The sequence below is a fragment of the Mauremys mutica genome, chromosome 3 (assembly GCF_020497125.1).
Source record: "Mauremys mutica isolate MM-2020 ecotype Southern chromosome 3, ASM2049712v1, whole genome shotgun sequence".
NCBI classification, from domain to species: domain Eukaryota; kingdom Metazoa; phylum Chordata; order Testudines; family Geoemydidae; genus Mauremys; species Mauremys mutica.
Window position 1 is genome coordinate 99224292 of NC_059074.1, and position 25407 is coordinate 99249698.

Below are 25407 nucleotides of genomic sequence, written 5' to 3' on the forward strand. Positions count from 1 at the left end.
GATAGCTAATGGTAGCAAGTTCAACTGCCATGAGCATGTCCCTGAAAAGGCTCTCATCAGTGTTTATGGGGTATACCATGATCTCCATCAACTAAGGCTGTGTCCTTGAAACAGTCAGTCAACAGTGTTCAAACATTTGTGCAACAGGACCCAGGACTGTACAGACAGTGCAGAGTGTGCCAAGCAATAAGACCAGCCTACTAAAATTCTGGAATCTCCCCCAACATTTGAAACCATATAATGAGTAGGAGAGAGAAGGGTTAAGAGTGAAAGGGAAGAAATCAAAGAGAAACTGAAATGAAACCACTATAGTCACCAATAAAACAAAACAATCATAGCACCACAACCAATCTCACCAGTCAGCACAATCACCTTCTATTAGCATCTCTAAAGCATTCTGTTCAGTTGAGAATTGACTATTACATACTTGGGAAAATGTACACATTAATTATGTGTTAATCTATGACAGTCAACCTGGTACATTATTTTTACTTAATCAATGACAAATAATTTGGACCATGTTGTAACCTGTTTTTTTCCTTCAAAGCTTTACACTACAGAGTGCAATGCATATAAACATTGCCAAATCTCTTTCTGCAAATGAGTAGATTGTCATGTATTGGAAAATAAATAAATTACTGTTCTCAGCTGCACTACAATGTGTCTGTTTCCTGAAGAATTTCTAAATAAAGCTACCTCATTATACTTAGCGCTGGTCTACACTGAAACGTACATTGGTATAGTTATGTCCCTCAGAGGTGTGAAAAATACACACCCCTGAAAGATGTAACTATGCCAAACTAACCCCCAAGCTAGATATTGCTAGGTTGACAGAAGAATTCTTCCGTTGACCTAGCTACTGCCTCTCAGGATGAATTAACTACAGCAGGGGTAGGCAACCTATGGCACAGTTGCCGAAGGCGGCATGCAAGCTGATTTTCAGTGGCACTCACAATGCCTGGGTCCTGGCCACTGGTCCGGGAGGCTCTGCATTTTATTTAATTTTAAATGAAGCTTCTTACACATTTTAAAAACCTTATTTACTTTATATACAACAATAGTTTAATTATATATTATAGACGTGTAGAAAGAGACCTTCTAAAAACATTAAAATGTATTACTGGCACGCAAAACCTTAAATCAGAGTGAATAAATGAAGACTCGGCACACCACTTCTGAAAGGTTGCCGACCCCTGAACTACAGCAATGGGAGAACTCCTCCTGTGGCTGTAGTGAGTGTCTACACTGAAGCACTACAGTGGTGAACAACAATGGTCCAGCTGCGTTGCTGTAGCGTTTTAAGTGTAGACATAAGCTAAGGGATTGTCTACACTGGCAATTTACAGCACTGCACCATTCGCGCTCACGGGTGTGAAAAAACACATCCCCGAACACAGCAAGTTTCAGCGCTGTAAAGCAACAGTGTAGACAGTGCACCAGTGCTGGTAACTGCGCCCCTCGTGGAGGTGGGTTTTTTTAGAGCACTGTGAGCTCTCTCCCAGCGCTCTGCCATGACCACACAAGCCATGTTAAAGTCACACAAGCCACATTTAGCATTGCTAGTGTAGACTAGCCCTTAAAGCTACCTCGTTACTGAGGTAGCTTTACACAAAAGCTTGGGCCTGGTTCTCTGCTTTGCACCTTATGTCATCATTTACAAAGTGGGTGTAATGTGTAACTATTCTGATTTGGTAGTGTTTTTGCACTCACTTTTATTGGTGTAAGTGACATGATCAGGTGCAAAGCACTGGAAAATCAGGTCTTTAATTTATTTATGTCAGTGGGAGTAGCTGAATCTAGGACAGTACCTGGCCCAGAATTTTCATTTACACTGCGGCAATCTAGGCATTAAGGAATCAGATATGGGTTCCAGATTTCTTGACATTTAAAGAAAGCAAATCAAGCAGCCAACCATTTAGATCTATGCAAGGCCATTTACCCCTTTTTAACTTGTGTTCCCCAGAGACAACCTATTCCCTTTCTTAAAGCAGTTCCACTTTATTTCTTCTATTTGGATTGGTCTACACAAAGCAAAAAAGGAGGCTTTTAGAAAAATATTAAGCTATAACACCATTTTGCAAAGAGAAGGTATGTTCAGAAGCAACACTTGTGGTCAAGGTTACGTGGTGAGATAAGCAAAAGTCTCTCCCAAAGAACCAGATGCACAAAATGCGCCAGATGAGCCCTAAATGCAATTCAGAGGGAAAACGTGCCATCAACCACTTTGCACTTCACCGCCAGCCAAGGCTCTCAAAGCACTTTCCACACAGTGCATGTATCTTCTACTCCTGGGGGAATTCTGCGTCACTGCGCAATGCAGAATTTTGCAGAAATTAATGTGGACACAGAATTTCCTTTCCCCCACAGAAATGGGCTGCAGTGCTGCTAGCCACCAGTGGACCTTGCAGAGCTCAGCTTGCAAATAGAAGACACTGCTATGGAGAGAGAGAAGAAGCTAGAGGGTTCCTGGAAGCTGCAGTTCCCAGCATGCCCTGAGGGAAGGAGAGGGCTGCACACAGGAAAGTCCATGCAAGCCTGGGATCGAGCATCAGGCTGTTTCTCCCTCTGGATCCCTGGGCTCGTGGGGGACAAGTAGGGGGACGGGTGTCTGGGCAAGGGGGGATCCCACGGCTGGGCTCTGGTGGGGACAACGGGGTGTGGGTATCTGGGCTGGGGGGCCCACGGTTGGGCTCTGGGGAGGAGAGTGTTCGGATGTTTTGGTGGGGGTGATGGCCCGCAGGTGGGCTCTGCGGGGGATGGGTTGTGAGTGTCTGGCCTCCCGGTTGGGCTGGGAGGGGGTAGAAGGAGGGCAAAAAAACAGGAAGTGGGTTGTCATAGGGGTTTCTTTAGCTCTCTACTCCTGGGGGAATTTTTGTGTGTGTCTGTATTGTTACAGACATACTTGCTGACAAGTATTTTGAAATCAATTACCAAAATAATTGAAACTGGCATAATTATGTAGTGTTATTTTGACAAAAATTTGCAGAATTTTGCAGAATTTTAAAATATTGTGTGCAAAATTTTTATTTTTTTGGCGCACAACAAGGATGCCAACTTTCTACTTGCTCATAACCAAAGACCCTTGCACCACACCCTGCCCTGTCCCTTCTCTGAGGCCGTGCCCATCCCCCACCCCTTCTCTGAGACCCCGTCCCCTGCTCACTCCATCCCCACTCCTTCTGTCGCCCGCTCTCCCCACCCTAACTCACTCGCTCATTTTCACTGAGCTGGCTCAGGGGGTTGGGGTGCAGAAGGGGGTGAGGGCTCTGGCTGGGGGTGTGGGCTCCTGGGTGGGGCCAGAAATGAGGAGTTCAGAGTGCAGGAGGGGGCTCTAGGCTAAGGCAGTGGGTTGAGATGCAAGAGGGAGTGAGGCCTTCACAGGGCCGCCCAGAAGGGGGGGCAAGTGGGGCAATTTGCCCCTACCCCCGGGCCCCACAGGGGCCCCCATGATAGTTTTTTGGGGCCCCTGGACCTGGGTCCTTCACTCACTCCGGGGGCCCCGGAAAACTCTTGCGGGGCCTGGGCCCCTGGAGCTTCTTCCGCTCTGGGTCTTCAGCGGTGGGGGGTCCTTCCATCCCGGGGCGGAAGGACCCCCTACCGCCGAATTACCACCGAAGTGGGACCCACCGCCGGGTCTTCGGTGGTAATTCAACAGCGGGGGGCCCCCGCCGTGGGTCTTCGGGGTACTTCGGCGGTGGGTCCCGGAGCGGAAGGACCCCCCGCCGCCAAATTACCGCCGAAGCGGGCCCCCCCCGCTACTGAAGATCGCAGGCCCCCTTTGGGCGGCCCTGGGGCGTCAGCTGGGGGTTGGGCCAGGGATGAGGGGTTTGGGGTGCAGGAGGTTGCTCCAGGCTGGGATTGAGGGGTTCAGAGGGTGGGAGGGGGATCAGGGCTGGGGTTGGGGCAAGGGAGAGGATGAGGGGTGCAGGCTCTGGATGACACTTACCTCAAGCAGCTCCCAGGAGCAGGGGCGTGTCCCCCCTCCAGCTCCTACGCGGAAGTGCGGCCAGATAGCTCTGCGCTCTGCCCCATCTGCAGGTGCCACCCCCACAGCTCCCATTGGCCACGGTTCCCAGCCAGTGGGAGCTGTGGGGTGGCGCTTGAGGCAGGGGCAGCATGCAGAGCCCCCTGGCTGCCCCTATGTGTAGAAGCCAGAGGGGGGACATGCTGGCTGCTTCCTGGGAGCCGTGCAGCGCAGAGGCTAGCAGGGAGCCTGCCAGCCCCGCTGCGTGGCGCTGCCAACCAGATAGTCAATGGCCCAGTCAGCAGTACTGACTGGAGCCGTCAGGATCCCTTTTCGACCTGGTGTTCTGGTCAAAACCCTGACACCTGGTCACCCTAGTGCCGAATGGCCCCTGGAGTCATCTTCCAACCAGGGAGAGCAGGCAGCAAACTGGAAAGGGGGGCGGGCAGTACCAGGGCCTACATAAGCCAAACCCCCGCATAGCAGGACACCTGGCCCCCCTATTCTGCACACTCCGCTTAGATGGGGGGGGGGGGTAAGGGCAGGGCGGCTCACTGCACACGCCGCGCCCCGGGCCACGTTCAGCCAGGCAGCCCAAGAGCCCGCCCCGCGGCACAGCTCAGACGCGCGGCAGAGCCACGGGCAGGTGAACCCGGGGCACCGCACCGGAGCAGGCAGCAGCGAAGGCTTCAGCTCGCAACCGCCCCTCTCCCCACCGGCTCCGGCCGCTCCCTCTGCCCTGCCTTTGGGCTCAGCGGGCCCGGAGCCAGGGCGCTGCAAGGGGAGCTGCGGCCCGGCCCTGCTGCCAGCCCGCTCCGCCCGGGCGCTGCGTGCACCGGCCCCCCATTACCTGCCCCGCTCAGCCGGAGACTGTCCCGAGCAAACTTCATGCAAAGCTGCCTCTGCCTTTCCTCCCGGCGGCGCTTCCCCTTCCGGTGCGGGGCTGGCGCTCAGCCGCGGGGGCCGCGGGACTCCGGCTGGGGAGCTGTGCAGGAGCCCCCGCCCGGGTGCGAGGGGGAGCGGCAGGGGGCAGGTAAGGGGGGAAATCTCAGCTCCAGAGTCGCTACTTTGGCTGCACTGAGCATGCGCACCCGAACTGAGCATGCCCAGTAACCCTCGCTGACGCCGCTGCCCTCTCTCTGCCCTCACTTGTACTTAGGATTTGCTGCCTCCTCTTTGGGGTGGTTTAAAAGGCTCGAAGGGGGCAAATCGCAGCGGGGGGGCTGCCAGGGTCTGAGCGGCGGCGTGCGGGGGAGAGAAATGTACTGGCCAGGGCGGGTCAAGCTGCTGTAGGCAGCGGCAGGGGAGAGGCTGAAGGGAAAAAATCGGGGGTGGGGGGTGGTAGCCAGGGTTAGGCGTGGGGGGGGAGACGCTGCGAGACCCTGTGCGGGGACAAAACCCCCGTTTAGGGAGGGGGTGGGGGGGCACAGTGGCCCCTCGGGATGAGCCACCTGCTGCGCTCGCAGATCTGGGGGTGTTGCCGGCTCAAAGAGCCCAAGGCGGAGCAACAGCAGGTTCGTTGCCCGGTGTGCGTCGCACTAATTATCACACCAGGGTGGAGAAGCAAAACCAGGTTTATTTGAGCCCAAAGAAAGGTGCCAGGGAGAAAAGCATTCTCAAATCCTGCACGCCCGCTCGCAGGCGGGGTCCCAGCATTTATACCCCCCTTGTTTGTGTAAGCCTTTTGTTAGGTTTTCCCCCTCACCCCTCCCTTCCCAACAGCAGTTACATTAGGCATTACATTTCAGCGTGTTAGAAAAAGTTCTCATCCACAAGCTTATCTCTTGGCCTTGTCAGCTTCAGGCACATGAAGCCTTCTCCCCCTCTTTCTCCCGCCTTCTCACTACTATTGCTAGTTTAAGCAGAACTGCAGCTGTCTGCTAAAAAGCTGACTCTCACAAATTCTGCTTCTAGGCTGTTAGCAAGCAGACTGGTTAAAGTTCACAGCATGTAAGAACTTTGGTTCACTTCAGGCCCAAAGTCACAACTTTGGTTTACTCAGGCCTAGTGGCACCAACAGGGGTGTCGGGGTTGTGGGGCGGGGGAGCAGAGGCTGTTTTCAGTTCTGCCGTGTGTCAGCCCCGGAGCAGCGGGCGGGTTCCTGGGTCTGGGTCTTAAAGGCACAGGCAGCCCAATTCCCAGACTGTCAAAGCTTAGACACCGCAGCTTCTCTCTAGCCTATACAAGTGCTGCGGGGCTGTTACTGCTCCAGCCAAGAGACTGAATGTGGGGAAATATTGTACAGACGCCCCCTCCCTCCCTCCAACTCTGCCTCTCACATTTTGACTATGGAAAAGTGTCTTCTATCATTTTCTACGTCTATATGAAATCACTGCAGCTCCTTTCTCTTATACAACGTGCTGATTTGGTAACTCCCTCCCAGAGCCCACATCTCTGTACCCCCTCCTGTACCCAAATCCCCTTCCCCAGGTCAGAGCCTGCACCCGTCACTCAAACTCCCCATAGCCTACAACCCTCCTGCACCGCCAACTCCATCCCAGAGCCTGCACCCCAAACAGGGCCGGATTAACCTTTTGTGGGCCCGGTGCTAATCATATTTGTGGGTCCCCATGGGGGAAATGGGGACATGGGGCAGGGGGGCAGAGTCCTCAGAGCGAGGGGCTGGCCGGGGGCAATGGGAGATGAGTCATGGCACGGCAGGGACAGCCCCACTCCACCCAGCCCAGTACAAACCGGGAGCTGCCAGACCCACGCTGTCCAGCCCGTCCCAGCACTGCCATTGTGCTTCTTCCCCTTGGGGGTGGGCCCATGCTGCACCATGCTACCCCCTGCCCAGCACCCTCTGGCTCCCTACACCCAGTGCCACACCACCCAGAGACCCCCACAAACCCCCTGCCCAGCACCCCTCTGACTCCCTTTGCCCAGTGCCGCACCATCCAGAGACCCCCCGAAACCCCCTGCCCATTACCCCTCTGACTCCCTTCGCCCAGTGCCGCACCATCCAGAGACCCGCCACAAACCCCCTGCCCAGCACCCCTCCGACTCCCTACGCCCAGTGCCGCACCACCCAGAGACCCCCCACAAACCCCCTGCCCAGCACCCCTCCGACTCCCTACGCCCAATGCCACACCACCCAGAGACCCCCACAAACCCCCTGCCCAGCACCCCCCCTGACTCCCTATGCCCAGTGCCACACCACCCAGAGACCCCCCACAAACCCCCTGCCCAGCACCCCTCTGACTCCCTTCGCCCAGTTCCGCACCATCCAGAGACCCCCACAAACTCCCCTGCCCAGTGCCCTCCCAGATCACTCCCCCACCCACTCAGAACCCCCCCACAGATCCTCTCACTGACCAGTTCCCCCCAGCTGAAGACCCCCCACAGCCCTCCCACAACTGCACAGTGCCCCGCACCTTCCCACCCAGAGCCCCCCTACAGATCCCCTCACTGTCCAGTGCCCCCCACCACCACAACTGCACAGTGCCCCGCACAGACATCCCACACTTCCCAGCGCCCACACACACACAGATCTCCCCCACTGACAGCCCCCCAACACACAGATCTCCCCACCCCCCAGTGCCCAGCACCTACCCAGACCCACTAGAGACCTACTCTCCTACACCCTAACCCCCAGCCAGGCTGCTGAGATGGCAGCGCAGCCAGAGCTGGTCCTGGGGCAGGATAACTCTGGCCTCTTGGGAGTGGTGGAAGCAGCCAGGCTAGAGCAGGAGCAGAGCCTACCCGGGCCAGGCTCTCTCAGGACCCAGCTGAGCCTCCCCCCTCCCCGACTGTTCCCTGTGAGTGGCTGAGACTGGCCCAGCCTCTGCACCAGTCCCAGGTGGCTCTTCCCCCAGGGAGGCAGGTGGGGCCACACAGGTCCCAGGCAGTAGAGACAGCTCAGAGCTGGAGCAGTGCTGGGGAGAGGGCAGATCCCTGAGACGTGACTCCTGAGATCCTACCCAGCCCACCCACATCCATTGGCCCCGTGGCCAGCAGCCTTGCAGAGCACACACCTCTCTCTCTCCCTGCTTTCCTATCACCAGTTATGTTACTACAGGAATGAAATCGAGACATCCCATAAAACAGCTAGTTCCACATTGTTCTTCAAACCTCAGATCATTGAAATGCATCTTTGCATTTGAGATACTATATGACTGTAGTACACTTTGCACTGCCTGCATCTACACTGACATCAGGAGAGGAGAAGAGGACAAGACTGTCCCTAGCATATATGATTTTAAAGAAAGGTGAGACACACCCACCCACTATCAATACAACAAGAAGGGAGAACAGTAGCTGGTGCCAAGAGAGAAGATGCAATGAAACCCTTCTGTACCCACAACTGATGTCTGAAAAGCATCTGTCACTCTGCAGATCAAAGAAAGAAAGAGCAGCCAGTTTCAGACAGATAGGATCCTTAAGACCTATATAGGAGAAGTGCATTTCCCTATAGCAGTTTCCCAACATACTTTTCTTATGGATTTATTTATTAAGCAAAAATTAAGATTAGGAGTCTGATTTAAATTATGTACATTTTTAGTGTTAGTTAACTGTGGAACTATTGCAGCTACTTTTATTTTACTCCTGCCTTCATAAAAAGCTACAGAGTTATAACAGATAATTACAAAGACTAAAGTACATGCTTTAATATAATTAGGACCGGGCAACCCAAGATGAAAACTACACTGTGGAAGAGTCCTACAACCAGGTATTTGAGGCCAATCCCTTTATCAATGGAATCCTAACCAAAATATGAGGAAGGAGAAGAGTCACCCTCAAACTTTTGACAATAGCTCAAGGTCTGTGTGACGGGGCAGGGCAGCCCTGCACTGGTACAGCAGGGGTTAACCCTTCTTTACTGGCAGAGGAAGCCACGCCCAGGAAGTTCTGCTGGGCATGCTCCAACTGGCAGACCAGTATAAAAGCCTGCAGGTCTGCTCAGTCAGGGGTGGCCACCGGGGGAGAAGGACGCCGACCGTCAGCCTCTGCAGAGGGAGAGCCCAGGAGCTTGGACCGGGGCGCCAGCCGAGCAGGGGCCGACCCGGAGCCCCCGGGGAGGGACGCCGGCAGTGACGGACCTACGGGGAAGCCGCTCCCACAACGCAGACGTCCGGCCAGGCAGGGTAGGAAGTGACCCAGGGGCATTGTAGAGACTGACAGCCTTAAAGCTGCAGTACCGCTCCGGCGTGTTGCGGGCGGATCCCCGCCGAGCGGGAGGCAAGGAGAACTTGCCACAAACAGGGCCCTTGGTTGGGGCTCGGTGGAGAGGGAGGGCCCGAGTCCCCCTACCCCACCCCGTAATACCCCGCCCCGAAGGGGGTGTGTAGGGACTCAGGCCGCTAGGCCGCGCTACCCCGCCCCGAAGGGGGGCGCTTGCGGACTCAGGCCGCTAGGCCGCGCTACCCCGCCCCGAAGGGGGGCGCTTGCGGACTCAGGCCGCTAGGCCGCGCTACCCCGCCCCGGGAGGGGGGCGCTTGCGGACTCAGGCCGCTAGGCCGCGCTACCCCGCCCCGGGAGGGGGGCGCTTGCGGACTCAGGCCGCTAGGCCGCGCTACCCCGCCCCGGGAGGGGGGCGCTTGCGGACTCAGGCCGCGCTACCCCGCCCCGGGAGGGGGGCGCTTGCGGACTCAGGCCGCGCTACCCCGCCCCGGGAGGGGGGCGCTTGCGGACTCAGTCCGCACTACCCCGCCCGGGAGGGGGGCGCGGGCGGACCCAGGCCGCGCTACCCCGCCCCGGGAGGGGGGCGCTTGCGGACTCAGGCCGCGCTACCCCGCCCCGGGAGGGGGGCGCTTGCGGACTCAGGCCGCGCTACCCCGCCCCGGGAGGGGGGCGCTTGCGGACTCAGGCCGCGCTACCCCGCCCCGGGAGGGGGGCGCTTGCGGACTCAGGCCGCGCTACCCCGCCCCGGGAGGGGGGCGCTTGCGGACTCAGGCCGCGCTACCCCGCCCCGGGAGGGGGGCGCTTGCGGACTCAGGCCGCGCTACCCCGCCCGGGAGGGGGGCGCTTGCGGACTCAGGCCGCGCTACCCCGCCCCGGGAGGGGGGCGCTTGCGGACTCAGGCCGCGCTACCCCGCCCCGGGAGGGGGGCGCTTGCGGACTCAGGCCGCGCTACCCCGCCCCGGGAGGGGGGCGCTTGCGGACTCAGGCCGCGCTACCCCGCCCCGGGAGGGGGGCGCTTGCGGACTCAGGCCGCGCTACCCCGCCCCGGGAGGGGGGCGCTTGCGGACTCAGGCCGCGCTACCCCGCCCCGGGAGGGGGGCGCTTGCGGACTCAGGCCGCGCCCACCCGCCCCGGGAGGGGGGCGCTTGCGGACTCAGGCCGCGCTACCCCGCCCCGGGAGGGGGGCGCTTGCGGACTCAGGCCGCGCTACCCCGCCCCGGGAGGGGGGCGCTTGCGGACTCAGGCCGCGCTACCCCGCCCCGGGAGGGGGGCGCTTGCGGACTCAGGCCGCGCTACCCCGCCCCGGGAGGGGGGCGCTTGCGGACTCAGGCCGCGCTACCCCGCCCCGGGAGGGGGGCGCTTGCGGACTCAGGCCGCGCTACCCCGCCCCGGGAGGGGGGCGCTTGCGGACTCAGGCCGCGCTACCCCGCCCCGGGAGGGGGGCGCTTGCGGACTCAGGCCGCGCTACCCCGCCCCGGGAGGGGGGCGCTTGCGGACTCAGGCCGCGCTACCCCGCCCCGGGAGGGGGGCGCTTGCGGACTCAGGCCGCGCTACCCCGCCCCGGGAGGGGGGCGCTTGCGGACTCAGGCCGCGCTACCCCGCCCCGGGAGGGGGGCGCTTGCGGACTCAGGCCGCGCTACCCCGCCCCGGGAGGGGGGCGCTTGCGGACTCAGGCCGCGCTACCCCGCCCCGGGAGGGGGGCGCTTGCGGACTCAGGCCGCGCTACCCCGCCCCGGGAGGGGGGCGCTTGCGGACTCAGGCCGCGCTACCCCGCCCCGGGAGGGGGGCGCTTGCGGACTCAGGCCGCGCTACCCCGCCCCGGGAGGGGGGCGCTTGCGGACTCAGGCCGCGCTACCCCGCCCCGGGAGGGGGGCGCTTGCGGACTCTGGCCGCTAGGCCGCGCTACCCCGCCCCGGAGATGGTGTCCATAGACTCTGGCCGCTAGGCCGTAATACGCCGGCTACCAGGGGCAGACCGAAGGACAAGCGAGTGGTGCAGCGCTAGGCCCCAACCCGCCCCTGCCACGAGGGGGTGCTGGGGCACCGGGCCCATCACAGTCAGACACCAAGAAGACCAGCACCATTCATATTCTGGTTTTGGATAAAATACTTGATCTTGTCTACATCATAGAAACCTTCCTCTCTCCAAGTCTACACCCCACTACACCCTTTAGCAATAAAGTAACCATTAAACAAGTTCTGAATCAGTCGTCTTCCCAATTTAGTTTTAACAATAAAGCTGCAACGTAAGTAGCTATGGGAGATGACAGTGCAACTACTAGGTATTGGTGGGGGAAAAGTGTGCTAGTAATGTCCTGGATATACTGGCAGGGCCAGCTTTAGGCCAATTCAACCAATTCCCCTGAATCGGGCCCTGCCCCTAAGAGGGTCCTGCGCCCAAGCCCCGGTTCGGTGTATTGGCAAGAATCGGTGCACTGTACCGGGATGGCCCGACTTCTCCAGGGGACAATTTAAAGGGCCTGGGGGCCCTTTAAATTGCCACCGCAGCCACACTGCTGGAGCCCTGGGGTAGGGCTGTGGGGATCTGTGGGCTACTTAAAGAGTCCGTGGCTCCTGTTGCTTCTATCATCCCAGCCCTTTAAATAGCCACTGGAGCCCCGCCACTTCCCCAGGGCTCCGGCAGCTATGTACATGGCCAGGGCTGTGGAAGCAGGGGAGCCCCTGGTGGGGGAGGGAGGAGGAGGAGGGAGCAATTACCATACCGGGTGGTCTGTACCCCCTGTACCTGCACCCCCTGCCCTATCTCCAGCCAACCCCTGCCGCACCCCCCTATGGCCCTGCTTGAAGCCAGCCAGCCCAGCCCACCCCACCCCACACACCCCTGTCTCCAGCCATTGCTGCACCCCTTGCCCTGCCTGCAGCCAGCCCCATGTCCACTGGTGCCCTGCAATTCCCTGGGCAGTAACCCTGCATACCTGCTTCAATGATGGGAGAAGAGAGCAGCTGGTACCCACACATGTGCACACCCTAGGGTGACCAGACAGCAAGTGTGAAAAATCAGGATGGGGTGGAGGTTAATAGGATCCTATACAAGAAAAAGACCCCAAAATTGGGACTGTCTCTATAAAATCGGGACATGTGGTCACTCTAGCACACTCCCAGGGAGTGGCGGGGACCCACACATGTGAAACGGAGCTCATTTCTAGTTCAGTCCCATCTTTTTAAAAAATAACTGTAGGTAGGGTTAACATACAGCCGCATTTTCCCAGACATGTCAGACTTTTTGGTTCTTAAATTGCTGTCCGGGAGGAATTTTTAAATATGGACATATGGTAACCCTATTGGTACCAAAAATACATACTCTGGCACATCCCTTAAATCAGAACTTTTTATAGGGAACCGGTTGCTAAGAAAGGAAAGGCTTTTTTTTTAACCTTTTTTTTTTTTTTAAAAGTCATCCCTGCTGGGGCCCCGCCAAAAATGTTTGAATTGGGTGGGCCCCAAACTTCCTAAAGCCGGCCCTAACTAGTCTGTTAAGTGTTATAGCTTTTAATATGCTAATGCAAACACTGTAACAGAGCATTAATGTCCCAATGTACTGTAGCTTGTTTTAACTTACCGTAATACTAGAAGTGGTGCATGTGAACATTGCCGTAACGAGGGCAAGGCGAGTGAGGCCCTTGCCTCGGGCACGGAAAGTGAGGGGCTCAGAAAGTCTCTCCTTCAGCGGCAATTCGGCAGCAAGTCCTTCCCTCTGAGAGGGACTGGGGGACCCGTTGCCGAACTTCCGCTGGTCGTCATCAATGGCGAGGGGCGGCACATACGGCTTTTTTGCAGAAATTCGTTGGTGGATCCTTCCTTCCAATACGGAAGAGCCGGACATGCTGCCTCTGTTCTTGCCTTGTGTGCAAAAATCCCTAGTTATGGCTCTGCATGTGAAGCTCTCTTAAAAGCTGACACTACAGTAGTGATATTCCCAAGCCAGCATGCATAGGGCTGGGAGTGGGGAAGGGGAGTGCATTTAGGTACAGGTAACATCTCTCACACCAAACAGGAAGTTTTCCAAAGTTCATTATTATACCTTGTCTTACAAACACCAAAAACTATTACATATGCACAAAGGTCAATAATCACCCTCTCCCCATATATACAGAGTTGTGCTTCTGCATATAGTATCTATCTCAGATTAATATTGAGCTACCAGCTGTTCAGGAATCGGTAAAGAGTCAGCTGACAAGCCACATGCTGAATCCTATTGCAAACAGTATGGGTGACCCATGAGGCATTCTGAAGCAAGAGATTACTGTAAAACTTTAAATAAGATGCAGAAAGAATAAACTTTTCCTAGGTTTTGTTTCTGTCAGATTTATTGTATTATGTGTAGTAGGTGTTTCATATAAAAACCAGGTAGTATGGTTTACAATGTTATAACAAGACATTATGCTATTACCATTATCCAGTCAACTTGCACACTACTATTTTGAATTAGTGATAATTCACAGAGAAAGAAAGAAGAAAGCTGAATTTAGATAATTATTAACCAGATTCCTGGTTATTCACCAGCCACTTTGCTTCACTCCATGGCATAAAGCATCATAAACCCAGGACAGTATTGACAAGACAATATTCACCTCGAATTTGCATCTGCTATACTCTCTGCCCCTGCCTCATTCCCAGTCACAATATTCAGGATATAGCCTAGTGAGAAAGTGGCATGGCTGAAGCATGTAGCTGGCAACTGAAAACTAGTACAGAGTACAATAGCCCTGAGAACATTGCTTAATTCTGAGCACTGTGTCTGCAGTGAGATGCAGGGTGGGTCTGGTGCCACGGCACTGTTGGCACCATTGTAAAGTCGGTACTGACTCTAATCCCCCTCCCACAGGAAAACTCCTTTGGACCTTTTCTGGATGCCACTAAAATTATAAAAATCTGCTTCCCCGGTGCTAATTTACTGCTACAGGAGACTTGATGCAGTGAAATAATTTCCCTATATTCCATCAAACTCTGCATCACATCTCTTGAGTATTTAAAAGAGTATCTCATAACTATTTGTCTATGTAAAGTATCAAAACAATTCACAAATTTTAGGATTGCCTTTTGCTGCATTACTCTTGCCTGTGAATCCAGCTCTTACAGTCCCATGTTCACACGTCATTGCTTGTGTGTAGAAGCTGATTCACAAATATTCAGTAAGTGTATTATATGGTCTCACCCTACATCATTCCCAAGGGCAAAAATCTTCTGCAACAATGAAGGCTTGGGCTGATGACCAGTGGCTGCAGAATTTTTGGATGCATCTTTGTGCAAAACTCACCAAAATGAAAGCTGCACTGACAGTGGAGAAGAAAAAACAATTGCACTATGGGGATCTGCAACACCAGATTACTTTCTGTCAATCAGTGGTCTCTCTCCTAAACTAAGGTGAATGGATTTCTTTAATGTAAGTAGTCACAACATATGGTTAAATATTTTATGATCAATATCCTGTTAAGAACTCAGCGGTCACAGATAATACCTGTCTTCTTTGGAAACCAGGCCACATTATCCAGTCTTTTCCCCCACCCCAGCACAACAAAAACTGATCTTGCATAAAGCAGTTAATGGAGGTGTGAGACATACCTACTTCCTTGGTGACAAGCTTTAGGCAACACCCCTATCCTCATTCACACCCACCGTAGCAGTAGGACAGACTTCTAGTAGTGAAACTCTGGTTGATATCTGATTGATATCCAAAATACCGAAGCAGACAAATTAATTGTCAGCCCCCTGAAGGAACACCACCCATAGTAAGAAGTGATCAGCTCCTATTATCTAGCCTAAAGAAATTCCTTCAGTCCTCGGTTTACCCATAAGCAAATCTAGTGTTCTCCCATCAACCAATTCAACCAATTGCATATTTTCTCTACCAAACCATTTCCTCCCTCTCAATTAAGAATTCTTATGCGTGCATAGACCCAAAGTATGCCTGATTTAGAATCATATAATAGAATCATAGAATCTCAGGTTTGGAAGGGACCACAGGAGGTCATCTAGTCCAACCCCCTGCTCAAAGCAGGACCAATCCCCAACTAAATCATCCCAGCCAGGGCTTTCTGAAGCCTGAGCTTAAAAATCTCTAAGGATGGAGATTCCACCACTTCCCTAGGTAACAACATCTACTCCTGACAGAATCAAGATTCTAAGTTAAGAACATCAATGCAGACTCACGAGTTCAAGCTTCCTGGAGTGGGTGAGTTCCCTCATTTTATCTCTCTGTTTCCTTTTCTACCACAGGTATTAATCTTTAAGAATGTAACTTATTTTATTTAGGCTCTCCTTGTGATGTAACAGTGATGATAGGGACATGCTAAATCTGGGACGAATAAGGGTGTCAGCTTGAAAGTGCTGTTTGAATCATTCTATTGGGCACACAACCAGTACATTGATAGATTTACACAACCCCCCACCCCCCAGAAGAGTAGAAATATCGAGGAAAACCAAGACAAGTAACCACAATAAATGAGCATATCCCAAGTAATGGGCAAATCTGTTAAAAGTACCCAAATAATAAGGATCTTCCTGGCTAACTGCATGAATAATAAAGAATCTTCACAATATAGTCATTTCTTAAATGGTTTGCAAGCCTGTAATCATGGTGATTTCTTTATTGCTACCAATTTCTATATTGTTTATCTGTGCGGGTCTGTTTTTTTATGTCTTTGGCTGACATATAAGTAATTTTGCTTGGTTTAAAACAATTTAGATGGTGGGATCTAATTGGTAAGATAATCAAGTAACATTATGTTATGGTTGATTAGTTAAATTATATTACAATGATTGATTAAAGGCATTGATGAGAATGAGGCATGGCCACCCAGAGGTGGGGGTGCAAGTGGGGCAATATGCCCCAAGCCCCGGGCTCCGCAGGGCCCCCCAAGAGAACGTGTGAGGCTCCCGCCCCAGCCTGACCCCGCCTCCGCCCCTCTCCCGGAGCCTCAGCGGATCCAGCGGATCCACATTGAAATTGAGCTTTTCTTTCATCACGTGTTGTAGGTTATTAATGCATATTTGAGCTGTGTAGTTGAGAAAGCAGATGGAAAGGTAGGCTTCTTACTGTGATGATACATGAAAGTATACATTGATTCAATAAGTAAACAATCACGTGAATGTGGCACAACATATTTAAGTCCAAATACCCTTGAAATATCAACAGACACCTGTTATCGCAACATTTCTGTGTATTTACTGCTGCCAAAAATTTAGTAAAATGTATTTGGAGGTGCATATCGGACATACAATAGAGGGCCCCATTAGTTTTGCTGTACAGTTCATTGGGTCCATTAATTGTACACAAGTATGCAAACAGCTTAGTCACATTTTTAAATTAAGTAAGACAGAGCACATTGATTACAAATCATTTTGTTTTTATAGGACACTCTTACATATACGTATCTGATTTGTAAAACGAAGGATCCCTTGCATGTCTGTCTATATTAAATTAATTATGTGCTTGACGTGCCACAATTATTAATGCATTAATAACTTTGTTGACTGTCAACAGGTACAAGCCATCTCAGCAGTAGTTTCCACTGTCATTCTCTCAGGCAGAGATACTCAAATGAAAGTGAAGGTAAATGCTAATGTCGGAGAAAAACTCAGTTCTCGCTTTTTCTTTTGGCAGCAAAATCAAATACTTTATTATTTCTCCAGTAATTACAATGGAGGGAGAAAGTGCCCTAGGACACAGGGTTGCCCCAGTCCCGGACAGGTCTCTCAACTAGTAAACAATTACAGCAAGCATTTATACCTTTGTTACAGACAATAACTAGCAATAATACAGACAATAATAAGCAACAACTGCATTTTGTTTATACATAAGCCATCGTGCTATCTTATTTTTTTCACTCCTAGAAGACACCAGTCTGCATATTTGGTTATCAGTTGCAAAGTCATAATAACTTTTTACACAGTTCTTTCCCTCTCGCCTCACACCATCCTCGCTTCTACAAGTCTCACGTCATTAGGGTTACAGCTGGCCTAACTCTTGCTAACTATTAGCTTGACTCTTGCTAACTGACTGACATGCATTAAAATCCCCTTCAAATCCTTGTTAATTCTTTCCCTACTTCCACACTAACACACTTTCATACATAGCATGAGAAAAGCTCAGTTTCATTCAGTGAGTAAAACACAGGTTGAAACAGCAAATCCAGTGGTATGTTTGATGTGGAGGAGTAGTCTAATAGTAATACATGTAATGATTTTGGGAAATACAGTATAACGTACATTTCATGGTTTGCTTCACTGGAAACTATAATTGAAATTCTAATGTTTTGTTTTTTAAATAAACACAGAGTGAATTACTTCAAAATGATATATTATTGCTTCCTTACCACACACCAGGTCATTGGGTTATTGCGGTAAGATGTTTTCTATTTACTATAATTTCCCTTGTTGTGGGTTTTCAGTGAGTTCAGTGCATGCAAAGGAAAGAGGAATGTGAATATTATAAAAAATTGCTACTGTCACTTTACATTGTTCATGTATCCTGGAAGAATACATTCTGTAAAGAATTGATTGATTTCACAATATGCTTATATCTTGTGTGTTACTGAGACATTACAAATGACAATATGTTAGTAGCATAATGCTTGTTGATAAATCAGTATAAAGTTTTTGAAAAAATCTCATTACCAATAAAATTTGTGAATATATTGATACTTACAGATAGCCTTGATGGGGAAAAAAAGGAATTGTTAATAATTGACCCCTTGTGTGATGAGATCAGATATGAAAGGACATGCCTGAGGAATTGGAGGTGATTTATTAGATACTTACTTTTACATTGGACATTAACTGTTCCATTGAAATTTTTTTTAAAGGGAATGTAACAATAGTGAGACTAATATCTTCCTGTTAGCTACAAGTAAACATTGAAACAGCATGTACTTCTATTGAATATGCTTAATAATGGACTTTGAGTGAACTTGTGTGATTTGATTCGGGGAAAGACTTCACAGAATGTGGACAAGAAACAGTAGCATGTTGCATGATTGAGAATGTGTTATTATCAACATAAAGTGTTCTCCTACAGGTTTTTGTATATTGCCATTCCTAATGTCTGATTTGTGTCCATTTATCCTTTTCCTTAGAGACTGTCCAGTTTGGCCGATGTACATAGCAGAGGGGCATTGCTGGCATATGATGGCATATATTACATTGGTGGATGTGCAGGTGAATGAACCGGTGATGGTGTGGCTGATCTGGTTAGGTCCTGTGATGGTGTTGCTGGTGTAGATATGTGGGCAGAGTTGGCATCGAGGTTTGTTGCATGGGTTGGTTCCTGAGCTAGAGTTACTATGGTGCGGTGTGCAGTTGCTGGTGAGAATATGCTTCAGGTTGGCAGGTTGTCTGTGGGCGAGGACTGGCCTGCCACCCAAGGCCTGTGAAAGTGTGGGATCATTGTCCAGGATGGGTTGTAGATCCCTGATGATGCGTTGGAGGGGTTTGAACACTTCAACCTCCCTGGCCACACAATAGCAGATTTTAAGGTGGCCATCCTACAGCAAAAAAACTTTAGGACCAGACTTCAAAGAGAAACTGCTGAGCTCCAGTTCATCTGCAAATTTAACACCATCAGCTCAGGACTAAACAAAGACTGTGAATGGCTTGCCAATTACAGAACCAGTTTCTCCTCCCTTGGTTTTCACACCTCAGCTGCTGGAACAGGGCCTCATCCTCCCTGATTGATCTAACCTCGTTATCTCTAGCTTGCTTCTTGCTTGCTTATATATACACCTGCCCCTGGAAATTTCCACTGCTTGCATCCGAAGAAGTGGGTATCACCCATGAAAGCTCATGCTGCAAAACGTCTGTTAGTCTATAAGGTGCCACAGGATTCTTTGCTGCTTCTACAGAACCAGACTAACACGGCTACCCCTCTGATACTTAAAGGTATTGAATACCAAATTGCCATTAATATTGGTTATGTATGTTTACTTATCCATGTTGAAAGTAAATGCCAGAGATTACCCGTGGGCACTGCACTGGTGTCCTTGCCAGGGTGTACGAGGTGCGCTTCTGGCCCCAAGAAGGAATGAGGTCTCCAGTGGAAGGTGCAGTGCTGGGGGGGACCAGATTCTACCAGCCAGCCCTTCCTGACAGCTGCTGCTGCAGTGGCCAGGAGCACCAGGTGCTTGTAAATCACCGTAGCCCAGAGCCCCTTTCGCTCCCCCACTGTAGGCAGCCCTGCCAGGAGCGTTCAACAGCATTGCCGGACCCTATGGCTGGGCCGCTGATGTGGGGGCGATGGGATAAAGGGGGCAGCGCCGTTAAAGCATAAAGCACTACCACAGTGGAAGTGTAATGTCAGCCATGTATGGGCCGGAACCAGTGGCCAGTTGTTACCAGTACACTGGACCGGCCCACTTTCACCTCTGGTACTTATGTGTATTCTAAATATCTGTGTTGGTAGTTTGCAGAAACGTATTTGCAGCACAAAGACTTCAGTGCGGTAGAAACAACACAAGAGGCTAATACTGCGTTTAGAAGACATATAGCAATTCTTCTAATGAAGGAGTCAGGTAATTACTTTCTTGCATGTATTGTGGACTCATTAGGCACATGTGAAGATAACATGAAGAGTGGAACTTTGTCACATAGTAGACAGTTATCTTAACACCCCTAAAGTGGGATATCTCACAGGTTTGGTTCTCTAATGGTGACTATGAATCAATAATATCTTTAAGTACACAAAAATGTGAATGGGGTGAATGATTGCTATCGATCAGTTGAATGAAATTTGCATTTTTAGATACAGGTGCAGTAAAGTAAAAATTTGAAAAAATATGATTCCAAAAAAAGAAAAAAAAGTTCAAACCATTGACTGCATTAAAATATTGACAAGTAATAAATCAAGGTTTGCATTTTCAGTGTTGGTCATACCATATTCATCATTTCATAACGCTATATTTATTTTTAAGAAAGCGTGGAGGACTACTGCATATACTGCAACTGTATCAACTGTGAAAAAGAAAATGAGGATTGCACGATGGTAAGAAACATGGTATTGAATGAGAAATATATGCCATAAACTGGTTAAGGATTATGATTCCTGTAAAAATTCCACAACAGTAATCATTTTCTTCATGCTGATAGTCATATATTAGGTAACGCTCCCATGTGGAAAGAATAGCATGAGTGAATGCTAAGTATGTGTAACATTATAACTTCTGTGATTTCATTTCTTAATTGTTACTTATCAAAGGTCCAGTGTGATTCTTGCAAGAGGTGGGAACATATACCCTGCATTGCAGAAGGAAGCAATCAAGAAAACCTGACAGATGAGAAGAAAGAGTACAACTGCAAGAAATGTGCATAGTTCACTTCATTACCCCCCAAAAAAACCCAATAGAAAAACCCATAGTTTAAATGCCTCTTGTTCAAAACATAAAACTATATTTCGTTGGGTTGCATTATGTATAATCAGAATTTAATAAAACATGTTTTTTACTTGAAAAAATTATTCTCTGTATTTGTGTCCATATATATAATGCAAATTATAAAATTATAAAAATAAATTAAAAAAAAAGAAAGTGGTCTCATCATGGGCTTCTCCATACCCCCAAACCTTACCTCCCTTTTCACGTATTCACACACAAAAAAGTGAAAGCGCGCGCCTCACTCATCCAATAGGTCAATTTGGCATATTAGCCAGGACGAAGCAGATTGTGAGCATTTTCAACCACAAACCCCATCCCTCCAGATTTGCAACCATCCCTGGACCAGTGACAGGTGCACAACCATCCCTGGACCAGTGACAGGTGCATAGGCAGCCAAGTCATTGGAAATAATCAAGGAGGAAGCCAGTGGAAAAAATGAATGGGACCACTCTGGTATCACCTTGGGGTCAGGGGAGTGCTCTGTACCCACAAACCTTACCTCCCTATTCACGTATTCACACACAAAAAAGTGAAAGAGCATGCCTCAAGCATCCAAAAGATCAGGGTTTGGCAACCTTTCAGAAGAGCTGTGCCGAGTCTTCATTTTGTCTCTCTCATTTAAGGTTTCGCATGCCAGTAATACATTCTAATATTTTTAGAAGGTCTCTTTTTATGGCTATAATATATAACTAAACTATTGTTGTATATAAAGTATATAAGGTTTTTAAAATGCTTAAGAAGCTTCATTTAAAATTAAATTAAAATGCAGAACCCCCCAGGACCCTGCAATAGGTCAATTTGGCACATTAGCCAGGAGGAAGCAGAATGTGAGTGTTTTTGACCACAAACCCTGTCCCTCCTGATTCGCAACCCCATGGATCAGGCGGCAGCAAGTCCTGAGCAGAAGCCCAGATGGTTACATTGTGCGGCAGAAACTGCAACTGGTTGCAAAACGGGAGGGTTTCGAAATGTGTCGTCGCAGGGGCTCTCAAGCCCCCAGCAAGATGTGGCCCGTGGCTTTCTGCTGCTGCTCCTCTGAGCTAGACAATCCGGTGGAACATTTATGGTTCCAGTTTAAGGGACAAACTGCATGCTGTGCCTTAAAAGACCACAAATGAATAGATAATCTCCTGGGTCTGATGTTTGATAATTAATCCTGGGGTTTTGGTCTGTAAATGAATCTTGACTCTGAGGGTACGTCTATACTACGGGATTATTCCGATTTTACAGAAACCGGTTTTTTAAAACAGATTGTATAAAGTCGAGTGCACACGGCCACACTAAGCACATTAATTCAGCGGTGTGCGTCCATGTACCGAGGCTAGCGTTGATTTCCTGAGCATTGCACTGTGGGTAGCTATCCCGTAGCTATCCCATAGTTCCCGCAGTCTCCCCCGCCCATTGGAATGCTGGGTTGAGATCCCAGTGCCTGATGGGGCAAAAAAAATTGTCGCGGGTGCTTCTGGGTACAGCCTCACCCCTCCCTCCGTGAAAGCAGCAGCAGCCAACCGTTTCACCCCTTTTTTCCTGGGTGAACTGTGCAGACGCCATTCCACGGCAAGCATGGACCCTGCTGAGCTCAAGACAGCAATCATGGACGTTTTAAACACCTTGCACATTTTCGTGCAGTCAATGCTGAACCGGGACCTGCAAAGCCAGGCGAGGAGGCGGCAGCTACGGCAGCGCAGCGACGAGAGTGATGAGGACATGGACACAGAATTCTGTCAAACTGCGGGCCCCTGCGCTTTGGAGATCCTGCTGGTAATGGGGCAGGTTCTAGCCATTGAACGCCGAGTTTGGGCCCGGGAAACAAGCACATACTGGTGGGACCGCATAGTGTTGCAGGTGTGGGATGATTCCCAGTGGCTGCGAAACTTTCGCATGCGTAAGGGCACTTTCATGGAACTTTGTGACTTGCTTTCCCCTGCCCTGAAGCGCCAGAATACAAAGATGAGAGCAGCCCTCACAGTTGAGAAGCGAGTGGCGATAGTCCTGTGGAAGCTTGCAACGCCAGACAGCTACTGGTCAGTCGGGAATCAATTTGGAGTGGGCAAATCTACATGTGTCTTCACTACAAGGTCACATTTTGCATCTTAATATTGAGTGCCCGCAGCTTTGGTGTTACCGGTGAGTGCTGCTTCTTTCCTGTTAATGTGCAGCAGCAAAAACCACCCCGTGGCTGGCATCATGGAAGATCACTGCTAAACACCCCCCTTTCCCCGCCCCCAACCGCGTGGCTGGTAGCAGGAAAGATCCCTGCTAGCCAAACGCGGAAAAGCTCAGCACCAATCGCGCCCCCCCTCTTCCCCCCGCTTGGCTACCTGCAGGGAAGGATTTCTTTTAAGCCACAGGCAAACAGCCCAGTAGGAATGGCCATCTCTGTCCCCTTACTTAAATTCCTGAATTTCAACCAGTTTACCATGAACGATATCACTCTCCTGAGGATAACACAGCGAGATAAAGAACGGATGTTGCTTGAATGCCAGCAATCACCGGGACCATACGCAGCTAGGCTTTGTCATGCAATGATACCAGATTACTTGCTACATGCATGGCGTGGTCAAGTGTCCTACCATGGAGGACGGAATAAAGCAGCACTGCCCAGAAACCTTCTGCAAAGGCTTTTGGAGTACCTCCAGGAGAGCTTCATGGAGATGTCCCTGGAGGATTTCCGCTCCATCCCCAGACATGTTAACAGACTTTTCCAGTAACTGTACTGGCCGCGAATGCATCCCAAGTCTTCAGGGCAAATTGATCATTAAAAAACGCTTGCTTTTAAACCATGTCTTATATTTACAAGGTACACTCACCAGAGGTCCCTTCCATGGCTTCATTGTCTGGGATAGTTGCTTGGGAGGGTAATTCCGTCAGGGTGAGAAAAAGCTCCTGGCTGTTGGGGAGAACGGAGTGCTGTGTGCTGTCTACAAGCTCGTCCTCCTCTTCCTCCTCATCTTCCCCGTCTGCAGAATCCTCAGCCATGGCTGCGATTACCACCCCCACCTCGGAATCCACGGACAGGGGTGGGGTAGTGGTGGTGGACCCCCCTTAGAATTGCATGCAGCTCAGCATAGAAGCGGCATGTTTTTGGCCCTGCCCCGGACTTTCCGTTTGCTTCTTTGGTTTTCTGGCAGGCTTGTCTGAGCTCCTTAACTTTCACACGGCACTGTACTGAGTCCCTGGTGTGGCCTCTCTGCATCATGGCCTTGGAAATTTTTTCAAATGTTTTTTCATTTCGTCTTTTGGAACGGAGTTCTGTTAGCACGGAATCCTCTCCCCATACAGCGATCAGATCCAGTACCTCCCGTGCAGTCCATGCTGGAGCTCTTTTTCGATTCTCAGGAGACTGCATTGTTACCTGTGCTGATGAGCTCTGCATGGTCACCTGTGCTGGTGAGCTCTCCATGCTGGCCAAACAGGAAATGAAATTCAAAAGTTCATGGGGCTTTTCCTGTCTACCTGGCTAGTGCATCCAAGTTCAGATGGCTTTCCAGAGCGGTCACAATGGTGCACTGTGGGATAGCTCCCGGAGGCCAATACCGTCGAATTGCGGCCACACTAACCCTAATCCGACATGGCAATACCGATTTGAGCGCTACTCCCCTCGTCGGGGAGGAGTACAGATATCGGTTTTAAGAGCCCTTTATATCGATATAAAGGGCTTCATTGTGTGGACGGGTGCAGCGTAAAATCGGTTTAACGCTGCTAAATGCGGTATAAACGCGTAGTGTAGACCAGGCCTTAGTTTGGACTCTTGGACCTGTTTTGAATTTAGATTGAGGAAGGAACAAGATGCCCTTCGAAGGAGCATGATTATTTTTAAGTGACACTTGAAATCACTGTTTTCAACCCCGGTACATCAAGTGATGGTCTCACTATAAATTAATATTTTCTGGTGTTTGTAATTCAGATTTAAACTCAGCACAAACTGAGATTTAGCATAAAATGTTACATCTCAGAAGACATTTTTTTACAAATGTTTCATATTGGTTTTGCTATTTTAAGTCCATTTCAAAAGTTGAGTTACAGCATTTATGGGGAAGAGTAGGTTGAATTTCAGGTGAGTCTGTGCTCCAGCCTCAAAAAGTCTTAATTTTTCACAATTACCATTTGAGCCATTATCACAAACTAATTTCTCCTAAAATAAGCAACCACTAGTCGTACAGTTTGCCTTGTCTTCACTTAATTCTTTGGCCCCATATTATGATTAATGTGTGGAACACTGGCACTGTACAGCCTTCAGTGAGCTATGCACAGATACAGGGCAAGACATGGTCATTGCCCAAAGGAGTTGCAGTCTCGCTCTATCAAGTGTTCTCTTACTGGGTTTTGAATGTTATGATTCCTGATGTCAGATTTGTGTCCATTTACCAGTAGGAGAACACTTAAATCTTCCTGGTCACTCAGTAACAAACCTGAAAGTGGCAATTCTTCAACAAAAAAATCTTCAAAAACAGACTCCAATGTGAAACTGCAGAACTGGAATTAATTTGCAAACTGGACAGCATCAGAATAGGCCTGAATAAAAACTGGGAGTGATTGGGTCATTACAAAACCTAAACCTGATTTTCCCAATACTAATTTCCCCCTACTGTTATTCATACCTTCTTGTCAACTGTCTGAAATGAGCCACTCTCATTACCACTTCAAAAGTTATTTTTCCTCCCTCGGTATCCTGCTGTCAATTGAATTGTCTCATTAGACTGACTTCACACTTGGTAAGGCAAATCACATCTTTTCATGTATTTATACCTGCTCCTGTATTTTCCACTCCATGCATCTGATGAAGTGGGTTTTAGCCCATGAAAGCTTATGCCCAAATAAATACGTTAGTCTCTACGGTGCCACAAGGACTCCTCATTGTTTTTGCTGATACAGACTAACACGGCTATCACTCTGAAACCTTTTCTTACTGTGTAACTCCTACAATAAACAATGGATC

General features: G+C 50.4%; 1 protein-coding gene and 1 long non-coding RNA gene across 2 annotated transcripts in view; one reads left to right on the top strand and one right to left on the bottom strand.

The window, feature by feature from the left end:
- SAMD3 (sterile alpha motif domain containing 3) overlaps window positions 1-5025 on the bottom strand; it is an 84648-nt gene extending 79623 nt beyond the window's left edge. Inside the window, exon 1 of the mRNA XM_045011865.1 lies at window positions 4815-5025. The gene's annotated coding sequence lies outside the window, so the exon portion shown is untranslated. The remainder of the gene's footprint in view (window positions 1-4814) is intronic.
- A 14462-nt stretch (window positions 5026-19487) lies between these two features.
- LOC123365973 lies at window positions 19488-20560 on the top strand. The gene is made up of 3 exons (XR_006577862.1): window positions 19488-19610; window positions 20010-20080; window positions 20294-20560. It is a non-coding gene; the product is annotated as an uncharacterized LOC123365973 (long non-coding RNA).
- The last annotated feature ends 4847 nt before the right edge of the window (window positions 20561-25407 follow it).